A 16397-nucleotide genomic window follows, 5' to 3' on the forward strand; every position below is an offset into this window, starting at 1 on the left:
TTATTTCCGGTTTGTTATGATTGTTGGCATGTTCTTTTGTACTTCTAATAAATAAATAGATATTGGTCCCTTCTGTTCAGTAAATTTCATAACAGTTCAAAGTGAGGTCTACGCAAAGTGAGGTGTTGTTTTCAGTATTTAAAAGAAAAGTTCACCGTTTTGAGTGAATGCAAATTAAAAGGGGGCATTTTCATCGGTCCACAAATTCACAAAGTTATGGCTGACTTTTTTTCGGGAAAAACTTTTGTTACAGGAAAAATAGCATGGCGCATTTTCAAAGATATTTGCTCAAATTTCCTTGGAAATTCTAGTGCAGACAACTACATAGAACTTTCTGTGGATACCGTGTAAGGTGAATATGAGAAAATGGAGCGTAATATATCTCACGTTTTACATTCTCATAAGGATTTCTTTCCTCCTAAACTTGGAGCGGTAAGCGACGAGCATGGGGAAAGATTTCATGAAGAAATATCTGAAATAAAAAGGCGATATAAAGAAAGAGCATGCTTGCAACTAGTGTTAGTTCATTTTAAAAGACAGTCCCGGGTCTAGTTATAAACAAATTTCACCCAGAAAATTCTTTTAAATGGTAATTCAAATTCCGAGATTTTTCTCATTATACGCATGAAATATTTCTATTGTTATTGTGTTTAAACTATGTAATATCATTTTTCTATCCAGTACACATTTTTCAAGTATCATTAGGCATTTTGAATCCCTAGTGTGTTGTAATTTTACCAATAGCAGTGAATAAGTACGAAAAAGTTATTTTTTTTTTCATAAAAAAATGCAATTCATTTTCTCCGGAAAATTGTACGTGATGGGGCAATTTGGAGTTTAAATTCAGATTTAGGGCACGCATATTAGTAACATTCACCTATTTTTATTTCGGTGCAAGACAAAAAGTAAAAATTTGTTGTTAGTGTTATCAGCTGTTTTTAGTAGATTATTTTACGATACTGTAACATCATCTCTGGTTATTTGGCTTCTGAATGGGATGAAGGTGATAATACCGGTAAAATGAGTCCGGGGTCCAGCACAGATAGTTAGGCCTACCCAGCATTTGCTGATATTGGGTTTAGGGAAAACCTCGGAAATCTAACCAGATAACTTGCTCCGACCGGAATTCGAACCCGGACCACCTAGTTTCGCGGCCAGACGCGCTAACCGTTACTCCACATGGGTGGACTTTAGCTGTTCTAATTATAAAATGGAGAATAAAGTTGAACTAAAAAAAAAAGCGGAAGGTGCTGGTTCAGAAATAAATAAAAATGCAGTTAAGGGTTTTGATGAGAATTACAACGAGAAACAAAGGACAGGAGTTGGGATAGTAAGGGTGACGTCACAGCATAACTGTCACCTAATAGCTATGTGTACTCAACATGACAGAAAATATCACGCAATCCTGAATTGATTGTGAGTGAATTGGGGTGGGTTATACCTATCTATTTGTCCCCCTTCCGAAAAGGGCACAGACTGAAATTGTCCTCACAAGCAGGCCGTTCGGGTGGGCCCATTGTAGTACCCAGGATGGGATGATGTGCGTGCTTAAGGGTCCCCGTCAACCGCTGTAGAGTAATGGTTAGCACGTCTGACCGTGAAACGAGCGGGCCCGAATTCAAATCCAGATTGGGGCAAGTTATCTGGTTGGATTTTTTCCAACCTGTGAAGCAAAATTGCTGGGTAACTTCCGGCGTTGGCATATCATAATTATCCATACAACAGCCCGTGTTAAGTTTACGATGCGGCGTGCTACACTTGTACGAGCGCTGCCGTTCGGCTACGCAATCATTCACAGAATATGAATGGTAAGCACAACAAGCCTCAGGCACGATCCCTTTACCTCTCCACCTAGGCCTCACCGCGGTCTCTTAACTCCGGTCCAACGGGTTACCATGAGCCCAGTGCATAGCTCTACCACCGACAACGAATGACCATATATCCACGCAGTGCAAGTTCGGCGAAAAATCTCAAGCAGGTAACTTGTCTCAACCGGGATTTGAAGCAGGGCCCGCTCGTTTCACGGTCAGACATCCTAATCGTTACTCCCCAGTGGACTTGAGGTGAGATTAGGATGGAGAGTTGTTCATGAAATAATAGTGCGATTAAATTTGTCATAGAGTTTGAAAACTTCAATCGGCCTAAGAATTGAATAGCGATAGCATAACGTTATTTCTGAGACCAATATATTCGAGAATAATACTTTATATAGAAATTATCAGGAGTAAGTTCTTATAAATATTCAAACATATACATAACGAGAAATATTTTCTTTAATTGTACTCGAGGTAAGCTATTAAGGTTCCTTTAATTATATAAATAATAGTGAAATAAATATGCATCACAACGAGAAATATTACGATCATTTTTTTAATAACAAACACAATAAGATAATAAAACCGCTGAAAAAATCTGAAGCCAGAAGAAAATTATTCATCGTGTCTGACTGAGGAAAATTAACTTATTCACTATGTCCCCTTTCAGTCTGCCCCTATACTTATTAACCGTCATGCCTGATTTAAAAACCACGTGTTGTGAGTGACAGCAGTGAAGTGAATCTTGAACCTCTTGTTCCCGTTTTGAGTTTCTAACTCTCAATTTCTTCTCTGCTATTCAGCTAGGAGATTTACTTTCTCCACTGCAATGTATTGGTCCGGGTATACAGAGTGAACCGTAAGTAATTTCATTAATTTCAGAGAGTTATTCTTTGAGATATTTTAAACGAAAAGGTTTAATACAAATTTTCTCTTTTTGCTCCCTTTTCGAAATAAAAATTGCTTTAAATGAAACATTTCATAGCGTGTTTCGGAAAAGCCACTGATTGAATTTCCAATATGCTTAGTCAATTTTAGAGAGCAGTGTTTTATGATAATGAACGATTGAATGTCTTTCAGTTTTGTTTTTAAACGTGCAGAAATTTGATCCGAACAAATATATCTTTTCGTTCTACAAAGGAATTTTACAATGTTACATTTTTTCGGATCAAATTTCTGCGTATTTAAAGGACAAAACTAAAATTATTTCAGTCATTTATTATCATAATACACTACTCTCTTAAATTGATGAGCATATTGGGAATTCAATCAATGGCTTTCCCAAAACACGCTATCAAATGTTTCATATGGAACAATTTTTATGTCAAAAGGAAGCAAAAACGAGCAAAATTATATTAAACTTTTTTTGTTTGAAATATCTCAAAGAATAGCTTCCAGAAATTAATCACATTACTTAAGGTTCATCCTGTATACAGGTTCCTATGTTAAGAATTAACCAGGGACGGGCAAACTTGGCCAAAATAGCCAAATACGTCACAGCAAGACTTATTAAAGGCTGTGTGATGTATCTTGTCTCACTGTGAAAAAATAGGGAAAGGAGATATGTCTTACTTCGTCTATGTTTTTATGGCGATTGGGGAGTGGAGCGGTGCCGTCCATCCATCCAGTGTCGGAAGGGACTAGTTGATACATTCTGTAGAGCAAAATAAAATAAAATATTTTTCTTCATACTGTGTAGTTCCGTCACTGAGCTTGTTTTTCAAGAAATTGAGTTCCGGTAGCCTGTACAGTAACAAGGTTTTGAAAGGAATCATGAAAATTTAAACCCTCCTATAATCTCCACCCTCATTTGAAGGGACTTGGTTTTATTATAAAGAAGAGAAAGCGCACATTCGTGCAAAGAGAAAGAGTTTTAGGGCTTTTCCCTACGGGCACTGTCTTCACTGTATGAAATCAATGATTTCGTTCTTTCGGTGCACCATAGGATATGGTATCTTTCACAGGATTTCTTGCACAGTAGACACACGCAGCTTCCATCTGGTGAGTGGTAGTGTGCACTGCTGCAGACTTTGTGATGGAAACCATGTACAGCCATTCTTGTCACTAGATGTCTCAGCTCGTAGTTTCCATGAGTCCAGAGATCAGATGTCATCGCTTCGGTGCTGTAAAATTCAGGCCAGATGTCTTCTTTCTTCTCTTTGCACTTCTGTAGAAATGCTGTGCTCGCTCTGGTAGCTGGTAACAGGTATTGGATTCTTAATTCTTCGATCAGGAAGGGCTCCCTGGTTAATTCATAAACCAGCCTCGATGGGGTTGATGGCGACAGGCATAGTAAGCGTTTTAGATAGACCGCTTTGACTTTCTCCAGTTCTGCTATGTTCCCTTCTGTGAGGTGTGGCCATGTGAGTTCTATTCCGTAGGACAATATTGGTAGTATTTTCATTTTGAAGAGAGCGAGTGCTGTGTTCAGGGACAGTTTATTCAGGCTCCGTATGTCACCCATGGCTACTATGGCACTTCTAGATTTCTCCTTCACGTGCTTTGTGAACGTTGTTCCTTGCGGCTGCAGGGTGACGCCGAGGTAGCAAAAGTGATTGACGCATGATAGGGGGGTTTCATTATAATAAATGGTGTCTTTTGGTGTTGTTCTGCCTCCCCTCCTGAAAACCATTGTTACCGTTTTGGTCTCATTTATTCTCAGGCCGGTTTCGGTTGCCCACTTTGCAAGGTCGTTGAAGGCTCCTTGGAGGTAACTTTGCGATTCGGAGAGAATTGCCATGTCGTCTGCGTACACGAAAACTTTTATCTTATCCTTTCTCACAGCCTTGATGGCGTCCATGGTGGCTAGATTGAAGAGCAATGGGCTTAAGGGATCCCCCTGTAGGATGCCGATGTTCTGTTTTATGGGTTTGGATGTTGCTAGGTTGTCGTTCACTTGCACGTAGTTTGTGGATAGGATGTCCTTTATTAATGTGGTGATATAGTGCGTTGCTCCTATGGTATCGGCTAGCTTTTGTATCATTTTTCCACGGTCTAGTAGGTCGAAGGCTTTGGTGAAATCCACGAAAGTGCATATCACTCTTCCTTTCTGATGTTTGAGCACCTCTACTACCTCGTTTAGTAGGCACTGCACAGCTTGGAGCGTTGATCGTCCCTGTCTAAAGCCGAATTGTTCCTCTGGTATCCTGTTATCAGTCAACTCTGTTAGTTTCTTGGTGAGGAGTTTGCTGAAGACCTTGAAAGCAGTGCATTCTAGGGCGATTCCTCTGTATGCGTTCATATCCCCTACGTCACCCTTCCCTTTGTACATCACTTTCATAGTGGATGTCCTCCACCTTTCTGGTATGGTGCCTGCTGAGATGCATTTATTAAAGAGTTCTGTCCATGCTTCTGCGAGGATGTGTAGTGATGCTTTGAGGTGTTCATTGCAAATATTATCGGGTCCTGCTGCCTTGTTGTTTTTTGTCGTGCGGATGGCTTCCGTCACCTCTTCAACTGTGAGTTCCTGTGTGTGGTTCGGAGGTTCTTGCCGCCGCGCATCTGTTCTTCTGTCTGTTTGCAAGAGGAGACCACGAAAGTGGTCTTCCCACTTTTGGATGGGTATGTCCCTCGGGAAACGTGGTGTTCTGGATTTCAACGCTTTGAAGGGGGCGTTCTCTGCGTCTGTTAGGAGCCTGGCTTCCTCCTGTACCATATGTTGCTTCCTCGTTTCTTTGAGCACCATTTTGTATGCCCTGCGGGTGTGGGAGTATTCCTTCAGATGATTTGGGAGACCCGAGTCTCTTGCTTTGTGGAGGGCGGATATTGTTTTCTTTCTAGCTTCATAACATTTTGCGTTGAACCAGGGTTGAGCTTTCCTTGCAACTGATTTCGCCGGCATCATGGCAGACATGATAATATTTTCCATGGTTTCTAGCCCGGCATCCATGTCTCCCCTGCTGATATGTTCTATAGCTGAGTTTACTCGAGGGTCTTCAATCCTCATTTGGTCTGGCGAAAGTTTCCTTGAGTATTTCATGCTGGTGCTTGGTGCGGTGTTCTGAGTGGTATCCATGATAAAGTGCGCGATGGTTGGCAGGTGTTTTCTTATTACTACGTTGTTTAATGCTTCCCTGCCTGTGAGATGTAGTCTCTTCATATTAGAGAAGATGAGGTCTATCGTGCTGCTGCCATTGTGACAGATGTAAGTCTTTTCCTGCCTGTCATTTATCAAAGACAACCCTTCGTTTTCTAGATAGGAAATAACAGAAGCCGCTTTGTCTTGTGTTATATCTATGCGGCAGTTCAAATCGCCGGCTAATATTACTGTTTCCTCTTTGTTTATTTTGTTTATGGCCTGGCTCAATTCGTTGAGGAGGTGTTGCTCTTCTAGTTCTGGCTGAAAATATGCGGCCACTATGACAGTTGCTATGGTTTTTATAGCCAGTATGCATTCTGTTTCGTGCAGGATGTGGAAAGGGCATAACCATGATTTTAGAAGTATGGTTATTCCTCCTTTGGGTCTTCCAGTTTGTCCCTGTGTGGCAAGGGAGTGTATTGTATAATGGTGTTGCGAGCACCAGTCTGTGGTGAGGAAAGTCTCTGTTAGTACAATTACGTCTTTGTCGGCCCAGATATTTGGGTTTAGATATTGGAAAGCTGTGATTAGGCCTTCGACATTCCAGTTCATTATTGATAGGCGTTTCTTATGCGTCGAGGGAAACTCCCTCGTACCGTGCCCTCCGAAAAAGAAATCGACGGGCTAATACTCCTTTTGGCCAGAAATCCGCGGATTCAGTTTTCTCCAGATGTGAAAATCGAAAACCAACTCTGAATGCTTTAGTTCTTCCTCTCGTTTGAATCTCTTCGACATCAACATCTCCGTCGATTCCATTTTTCCCTAGGTAGTTCTTGAGTGTTTCGGCTGTGGTAGTGCTCTTAAGTCTACCCACGAATAGCCACGCCATTCTTTCCCCGGCTTGGAGTTCTCCGTCTTCCTTTGTTCCGATTACTGTCTCTCTCTTGGCCTGTTGGATTCTCCTGTTTCTTGTTCTTCTGGTCACTACCTCTGTGAAGGGGCGATCTTCCTCCTCATCAAGGCTGTTGTCTTCCTGTGAGTCTCTTTCCCTTGTTTCCCTTATTTCTTGCTCCTGTTGTGTTGTTCCCTTGCTGCTACCTGGGGTATCTTCTTGTGTATTAGGTCTTTCCATGTTCTGGGTATCCCTCCTAGTACCAATATGTGGGGGCTTGGGGTCTCTCTCCTTTATAACACTTTTCCTTACAGCATACTTCTCTAGTTCGTCCGGCAGGACAGTGTGTAATTCCTTCCGAATTTTTTCCTCTAGTTTGTTCCCCATAAGGTCCATCATCTCTTCAAGTTTTTCCGCAAGCTTCTCTAGCTTGTCCTCTACATCCTTTGGCTTCCGTAGAAGCTTTGGCTTACACACTGTGCATAGCCAGGTCAGCTTGCAAGTCTTCCTTTTTATTATTTCGTATTCTCCTTTTGTTAGGCCAAGGCATTCTGAATGCTGCCATCTGCAGCATTCTTCGCACTCAACTGCGTTGTCATTGTTTTCAACCGACTTCCGACAGATGTCGCAGTAGTCTACTTGGTTAACTGAAGTTTCGTTGTCCGTCATCTTTGGTTAGACGTCACTTCCGGTTATGTTTTTAGGTGAGAGTTGTTTTATATACCCTGGTTTCTAAAGAGATATGGCCGCTCTTCCGGAGCACGTTATGTTTCTTTAGTTGTTTCCTTCCTTTGTTTTTGTAGAGATAAACACTGGTGTGTCTTCCTTGCGCTTACTACTTACTTAGGAAAAACTTTTCGTCCTGGCTTTCACTCAGGAAAATAGACTTTCGTATCACTACTCACGCCGTGGGTAACACACTGTTTACGCCATCCGATTGCTACTGAGACAAGATATGCCTTACCAGGTATACCTTTCCTCCACCATTACAGCACAGACACAGTCTACCTTCGGAGCAGAGGACAGTGGCGTGTGTGTTACATCAGATGAGTTGCAACGAAATGTTTCATTTTCCATCTGTGAAGGCTTTGCCAAATATTTCAGATGACAGACGTAAAGAATCTGGTAATGGCTTGAAAATCTATAAGAAGGAATTTAAAAAAATATTCCAAGACGTCAGAAATTGAGAAAAGTCTTTTACTGTAGCTTATTTTGGAATTCGTTTGCAGTAGGAAATATTGAGGTTTCTCTTGAGTTTCAAATGGAAGTAACTGAACTGAAATATGACATGCACATCAGGAATAAGTGTTGATCTTAGGGGAATGGGTTTATTCAGGAAGTTGCGGAAAGATAAATGCCAGTATATGCATGCTTCTGAACCCAATATTTAATGACAATATTTAGATCTACGCATGTTTGTGAGAGATTCTTGTCACACGTGTACATCACGAGATCTTTCGTAAGGTCAAACATAAGCAACATAATTTTACAAATCTGGCTTTCAGGTAGAAGATCCCCGAGAAGCAGGCTTGAATATTTTCAAGGGAAAAATTGTTCCGGGGCCAGGTATCGATCCCGGGATCCTTCACTTAACGCATGAATGCTCTACCGAACGGTGTCGTGTATAGTTCCTGGGGTAGCTCAGTCGGTAAAGCATTCGTGCGCTAAGCGAAGGGTCCCGGGATCGATACTCGGTCCCGGAACAATTTTTCCCTTGAAATTATATAAGCAACATAAACTTGAATTCGGCTCTGCGACTTGTGACATCAAATTTCATCCCAAGAATAGCCTTAATAATTCAGAGCAAATGTAAATCCGCTTTTCGTAATACTAATACTGTGTAGCCCTACATTATTAAATTGAAAAGTTAATTTCGTAAAAGCAACTGATTAATAATTTATTAATGCAGAAATTGTTGCCAAGAAGTCTTATGTTCACTTTATTTTATATTGCATTGCAACAGCTAAGACATTTAATTCATTTATTATGATTAATCGATTGTTAAGTTTGAACGTTCAACTGTGTTATGTTGTAAGATTAAAATTTAAATTTAGAATAATTAAACATATATAGGTAATTATTCTGTTATATTTAATAATAAGCCATTCCATAAATATACCATTATTTTGCTTGGAACAAGTGTTAATACAAAGTCGTGAGCAGTATTCTGACCCACCACTGCTTGAAGTCTGATTCTCTCTTTCCATCAAACCTGTTTCCAAACTGCCCCTCTTTGTGTACCCTTCCTACTACCCCTACCGTGCCCGTGCCTGAATTACACTTTGGATCTGATTTACTATACTGTTTAAAGTTTTCAAGGTTAGGATATTATTTATTAATGTATTATTTTTCATTCTTAGGATTTCAATTTCCCGCAAAAACGATAGGCTAACTAAGTTAACAAATTAAAATGGACATATATTTTTTTCTAATTAGATCACTATGGATACATACATTCAGGATCCATGAACATTTTAATTTTTCAAGTCTGTTGAGGTTTCTTCGCGATTTCCCAACACTTTGTTATTTTGGACATGTCCCCTTTTGCAAATCGGCGACAGATTTAATTTATACAATCAATTTTCTCGTAAATACTAGTACGTGAAATTGTCCTTTCATTTTATCGTTTGAGAGCACGTCTTCCTCTGAAATTCCTCACCCTGATTTTGACGAGGCTCTGTCAGATGTTCATGTTTGCTTATAATGCATTAGCTTGTTCAGCCAAACCTTTATACCACACTTAATAATGAGAATTTTTAATGTTTTACGGGATACAGTTAAATCCCTATTATCCGTGGTAATGAAGGGGATGGACTGAACGGTTAATCAGAAAATCAGATAATCCGCAAATAAAATAGTTTCATAAATTAAACTACAAATTCGTAATTTCCTCCATAGTGTTGTGTTTAACATGCTAGGTAATGAATCAGAACTTCGGTTATTTAAGTACCGTTGTCAACGACGGGTTTTAAGGACCAAGGATGATGGTTGTCTGCAGAAAGATAGGGAAAGTAAAAGTCTCGTGTTTTAGATTTACGTACTCGTACTTTGTACAATTTTATTCTTTTGTTTTTAAAAATAAATAGCGCACAGCTGTAACGCCAATCTCTTATTCTGATGCGAAATGAGCCAAAGTTTCTTCGTCAAATCTCTCAAGTATTTGTATTTTTTCGATAATTAACACAACACGTTTTCTTTTGACACCCGTGGAAGACATTTTGCATAAAAGTAGACAGCACGACCACTCGAATAGTAAAGATAAGGTCTGAGTGGCACATGAGTTGAAAGTTCTTGAGGTAATTTCTTTGAAAGCATGTAGTGACTATTTTACAATTTGGGGAAAAAACACCCCCTCTCACAAGTAACTGTTCCTATTGCCAGTAACGAAAGCATTCCTACTACATACTGTGTAAGGGTAAAGGCTTGTAATAATAAATAACTCTCTGCAAAACAAATATGTACTAACATAACGTACAGCACTATTTTGTTCTCTGCAATAAAAAAGGAGCTAGAGAAAGACAGTCAGATAATCCGCCAATCGGTTAATAGGGTGACGGATAATCGGGGGTTCTACAGTATGGGGTTTCTTCTCGCAGTTTCTTTCTCAGTGATGTTTAATTCTTCATACACATTTAAATATCTAAATTATTATTTTTATTGTTAACACAATCATATCTACACCTGTGAGGTAACGGTTAGCGCGTCTGGCTGTGAAATCAGGTGGCCCGGGTTCGAATCCCGGTAGGGGCAAGTTACCTGGTTGAGATTTTTTCCGGGGTTTTCCCTCAACCCAATATGAGCAAATGCTGGGTAACTATCGGTGCTGGACCCCGGACTTATTTCACCGGCATTATCACCTTCATTTCATTCAGACGCTAAATAACCTGAGATGTTGATACAGCGTCGTAAAATAACCTACCAAAAAAACACAATCATCACCACCACCTTAGTCATATTCAGATGCCGATTTTTATAAATTTATTGATTTGTTAATTAATATTTGAGGAGAAAAATTCGCTCCGGCGCCGGGGATCGAACCCGGGTTCTTGGTTCTACGTACCAAGCGCTCTGACCACTGAGCTACGCCGAATTCAATCCACAGCACCGAACCGAACCCTCCTCCTTCAATGTTTCCCTTTGTGGCCTGACTCAAAGTTAGGCATATATATGTTGACGTATATGTCCAATGTCAACTGCCATTATATTAGGAGTGCACTCAGTTGAGTGACTAGTTTGGCCGGGAATTCCGCAGTTAAGTGCACAGTAATCTGTACAGACATATGCACTGCATACGTAGAACCAAGGACTCGGGTTCGATCCCCGGCACCGGAGCGAATTTTTCTCCTGAAATATTAATTGGCAGTATTACAGATATTATTACTGTATGTAGGACAAATTAATAAAAAAATCTATAATATTATTGATTTGTATTAATACATTTTAATACATCAGACCGTATTTGTTAGAGGAAAAACACCATTGCAGCCACATGATATATACCCCAATTATTAATTCTGTATTAAATTGATGTGTTGGCAAAGATGATGTACGTAACAGAGATAAACCGCAGCTTCATATCTCCTTGAAACCTGCATTCCTGGATTTCAATTCCACCAAGGTTAAAATGTTCGCCCGCCATCATTGAAATAACGCCCTGTTTGACCTAGGACAATACGACGTTTTATAACTTTAAAAAAATATAAGCACCTCCCACAAATTATACTGTATACGCTTTCACAGATTCTCTTTTTTCTTTTATTCTCTACTTGTTTTCTCAAGTGACCACAACCGGTTCTTTGTTGTCTCATGAATTGGATATAGGCCTCAATCAACGCCACAATTCTTGCGATATCATCATCATCATCATCATCATCATCATCATCATCATCATCACAATCATCATCATCATCGTCGTCAACAATCAATGATTCAAGACTTTGGTTTGTTCCATCCTCTGAAAGAAATTATAAACACTGAGGGTGTTATTCATAGACATTTCGCTAGCCCGCGCTACGAGCGTGCTAAACTAGCCCCGGCTATCGACTGGTTACTTGTACAGGATTCATATCATATTATATCGCTAACACTGGTTTATGAATACGAAAAACGTTAGTTCGCTGATCATCCACCGGAAGCCCGCACTAAGAATGTCTATAAATACGGCCCTAAACTTTCACGAATAGAGGGATACTTCGCACATGCGGTCAACACTGCAAGAGACAAGTCTTACAAGTAGAGCCCTACGTTTGGTTACTTTGAGTACAAGTTAGATGCACATGGATCATACTACGTAGCTTGGAAAGGAAAGCTCTGACTCGTTTCCCAGCTCTATTTCGTGTATTACATCAGCTTATTCGTATAGGGCAGTAGAGGCACTGGGCAGTGAGAATGCTACTCACGCACAAAATATACTGTCACGTGGATTTAATAACAAACTAAATATATATTTAAAGCCGTAGACAACATAAGATTATTATTACAATAAGTAAAACGTATCAGATTCTAGTAGATAGACCTACTTTATTGTTTCAGAATATAATTATTTTTCACGCAAAAAATTAAAACCAATGTTCATTATTTTTCTCCTGTTTACAGAGTTTTGAATATTTAAATTTCACTTTTTAAAATAAATGAATATATTTTATCAATGTTAAAATTATTTTATAAGTAAATAATATGATAATTTATTGAAAGGATTGAAATTTGAAAATTCACAATGAAAAATAAGTTTACATTGAAATATATAAAAATATATTTCGACCCTGATGTTTCAACTTTTGTTCATTTAGAAATGTTTGTAGGTCCTTTTTGTCCTCATGTATTACCGTCTATAATGCCAGATTACAGAAATTTTATTATGAATAGGCCTACTTGTTTTACATATGAACTTTGTAACTGCACACAGCCTATGTATGTACACATATATAAAAAAAATCAATACATAAATAAATGGTTGAAATTACAATAATACAATAAATCACAATACAAATAAAATTATTACACTGACTACTTGCTTTACGAATCTCTACACATTACAACGAATGGCTGTAAACAATTCAAATGTTTCAAAAGAAAAATTCACCTTCTTTCTGATAAAATAAGTTCTCTTATTTCCTAATGTAGTTCTCGCTACCAAATTCTTCTATTGGAGCATTCATTTCCAACCGTCTAGCTTTGTTTTCTTTTGATATAGTTCACTGAACAACAGTAGACCTGGCGTGTGTACGCTGTGCTATACTCCATACATATGTACAGTAGTGGCAAAAAAACCGGACCGACACTTGTAGCTGATTTCAGAGCCTTGTTCACTCCAGAGCACGATAGACTGGTAACTAAGATTTTCGTGGTTCGAATCCTGCCTGGGAAGGAAACTTTTTCTTCTTCCTTATTCAAATTTATTCCCAATACTTTTCGATTGCTGGTAAAATTCATGTTCTGGGAATAATAAGTTAATTAAGTAGTAAAATATCGCTGCAATCGAAAATTATTGGGAATAAATTTGAATAAGGAACAAAAAAAAAAGTTTCCTTCCCAGGCAGCATTTGAACCACGAAAGTTTGAAGGTACGTTTTCCTCGGTGCGACTATTGCGATGATCGTGCAACAATAATCGTTGAGCACTATTTCTTTGTATTTTCTATGGACCTGTTTTCCTCCGAGCGACTGCCGCGACTCTAGAAAATACAAAGAAATAGTGCTCAACGATTATCGTTGCACGATCATCGCAATAGTCGCACCGAGGAAAACGTACCTTTACTTACCAGTCTATCGTGCTCTGGAGTGAACAAGGCTCTGAATCAGCTACAAGAGTCGGTCCGGTTCTTTTTGCCACTAGTGTAGCCCTATACTGTTACGGGTTGCTTGGAGGCTTTAGATAACCAGACGCAGGACTACTTATGAGAATACAGGCAAACAGAAGATAAGAATAATTAATCACACTTCCTGTGGAAGTTGAAATTTTACTAAATGAATTCATTTTATAACTAGAGAGTGAATTGCGAAGCTGCAATCAATTAATTTTGAAATTTTCACGGAAATGAACGTTTTCGGTAACCTTGATAAAGTTCAAGTAATTTTTAGCATGAATAAGTCATTATGCCTGTTTGTCCGTCTGTACAAAACGATTTCTCCTGAACTAGTGGTCGGATTTTGTTCATATTCAGTGTCTACAAGTTAATTTATCTAGGAATGATACATCTGCAATGTGATAAATTTTATTAAAAATTAATGCCGTGAGTCTTTTCTTGAAATAAAAAATACACAAGGACGCTCCAGTTCAAGACACATCAGACGATTTTCTTCTTAGTTTTTTGTATTGCATAGAATAAACTGAAAAAAATAAGACATTACTTAGTATCGAAATAAAACTTTAGCTAGGATAAACTATTTATCATATCGTCATTGTTCCTGCAATAACTCCTATGTGACATATTTATCGATTTTCAGATTTTTACTCTATTAAATAACTTAAATAATGGTACAGCAAATAATAAAATCTCCTAGATGTAATTATATTTATTTCTTTCGAAAATGTAAGAATTCACAATCTCCTATGTACGGCTGCCATAGGATGAATAAATGTGTTTCTTCCTTCTACTGAAAAATTGTATATTTTGCATATAGCAGTTATTGTAGGAACAACGACAATATACAGAATTATTTATACTTTTCGTTGGAAATTATTTCAAATTCAAGCGATAACTAGAATTGGAAGACACGGAAAGTTTCATTCAAAAATCATCTTAAAGGTTTAGAATGAAAAGAGAGAGATTTGTTAGGAGTTTTGTAATGAAATACTGATATATTTTCGATATTTGTATCATTTTAAGTGCCGACATTTGTAAATAATAATGATAATAGTAATAATAATAATAATAATAATAATAATAATATCAGTAGCAGCAGCAATAGGCCTACATGTAGATATTATATGTAGACCTATATTTGTAAAAAATTAAATACGTGAATCTATTGAAATCGTGCAATGTCTAAAGGAATGCAAACGCTTTAAATGTTTCTGATTCTAGAGAACGCAACTTGTGTGAAATCCAGAAAGCGAAAGTTCAAGTTTTTTAGTTCGTTGTTTAACGACGCTGTATCAACTACGAGGTTATTTAGCGTCAATGAGATTGGCGATAGCGAGATGGTATTTGGCGAGAGGAGGCCGAAGATTCGCCATAGATTATCTGGCATTCACCTTACGGTTGGGGAAAACGTCTGAAATAACCCAACCAGGTAATCAGCCTAAGCGGGGATCGAACCCGCGCCCGAGCAGGCAAGCGCCTTAACCGACTGAGCCACGCCGGTGGCTTTCAAGTTTCTTATTTCAATACATAATGTATAATGTCATTTTAGTATGACTTATGAATAATAGTTCAAGAAAATGAACTACAAAAATTAACATAACTAGCAACATGATAAAGAGACTGAAATGTGGCGAAACTCGTTAAATTATTATGGGAACCACGTGACTTCTTCATGACATGCATTTCTTTCATCATTCAAACTAACTGCAGGGATTGTGAATACCTATTATGATTTTTCTCTTTGCAATAAACTGCATAACTTTGTTCGTTCAAATCTCTAAGTTCCGAAACACATTTGAAATCCCTTCTCCACATAAGCGGTGACAGTCCCGTCGCTTAGTTTCGGCACGACACTTAAAACGACACTGAACCACACCCATAATGATTGAAGATTCACATCCGTGAAGGACTTGAAGCCCACCACTGTAATTTTCACGGAAAGTGAAAGGTGTATCAACTCTTTGTGTGTGTCCGTATGTCATATACTATTCCCGGACATACATATACCCGAAACCAGTCACTCGAATGGACATTTCCCCGAATCCTATTTCCCGAATTACCTTCCCCGAACGACAAATTCCAGAAAACTAGTAACCCCGTAAGTGTTCTAAAATATTGTGGCACCAATCTGGAATGTTCTGGTTGCGTCAGGAGTGTGTGCGCGCATTTGGCGGGAAGGAAGGCGCGGAGAAACGGAAACTCTAGCTTCCGTAGGAGCTACAGCGCGGTACGGAGCGAGGGGAGGAGAGCTACGGTGACGGCGCGGAACGGAGAAAACAAGGGAAACATCTAGAAGCGTATTTCTCTCGAAGAGTCTAAAAGCCACGCGAATCGAAGATTCCAGAGCATGTGGTGTAATAAATAACACCGTGAGTGGCCGACAGAGAGTCAGTCAGTTTTCGGAAGTCTTGAGGCTTCAAATCTTGTCTTGGACAGCAGCGAGCAAGGGAACCTGAGTTCGACGTATAGCGGACCGCATCTGGGAGACTCGAGATCGACGTGTAGTGAACCGCATCTGGGGAACCTGGATTAGATGTGCAGTGAACTTGAGTGAGTCCGTAACTGTGACCGTGCCCACCAGGCGAATGTGACGCAGCTCGGAAGACTTGAGTTCGATGTGCAGTGAACCGGAACATTGAGCTAGAATAACTAGCCAAGGCAAGCGAACTGTGAACTGAGAACTGACAGTTTTGTTCTGCACATAGTGCATTGTGAACATTAATTGGCCTCTTAGTTGATACATCGTCGTTAAATAACCAACTAAAAACATTAATTGAAATTAGGAGTACATTATTATTATTCTCAATGAATCACGTCGTGTATTGCCATTGTCGTCGTGTGGAGTGCAATAACGACTATTGTGTTGTT

At 39.0% G+C, this 16397-nt stretch overlaps 1 protein-coding gene and 1 non-coding gene across 2 annotated transcripts in view; one reads left to right on the forward strand and one right to left on the reverse strand.

The window, feature by feature from the left end:
- Window positions 1-16397, forward strand: part of LOC138707838 (protein tyrosine phosphatase domain-containing protein 1-like) — a 436109-nt gene that overhangs the window by 330057 nt on the left and 89655 nt on the right. The gene's annotated exons all lie outside the window — the stretch shown is intronic.
- On the reverse strand, window positions 10742-10814 carry TRNAT-CGU (transfer RNA threonine (anticodon CGU)). The gene has a single exon. It is a non-coding gene; the product is annotated as a tRNA-Thr (tRNA).

This window comes from Periplaneta americana, chromosome 10 (assembly GCF_040183065.1).
Source record: "Periplaneta americana isolate PAMFEO1 chromosome 10, P.americana_PAMFEO1_priV1, whole genome shotgun sequence".
Classification (NCBI taxonomy): domain Eukaryota; kingdom Metazoa; phylum Arthropoda; class Insecta; order Blattodea; family Blattidae; genus Periplaneta; species Periplaneta americana.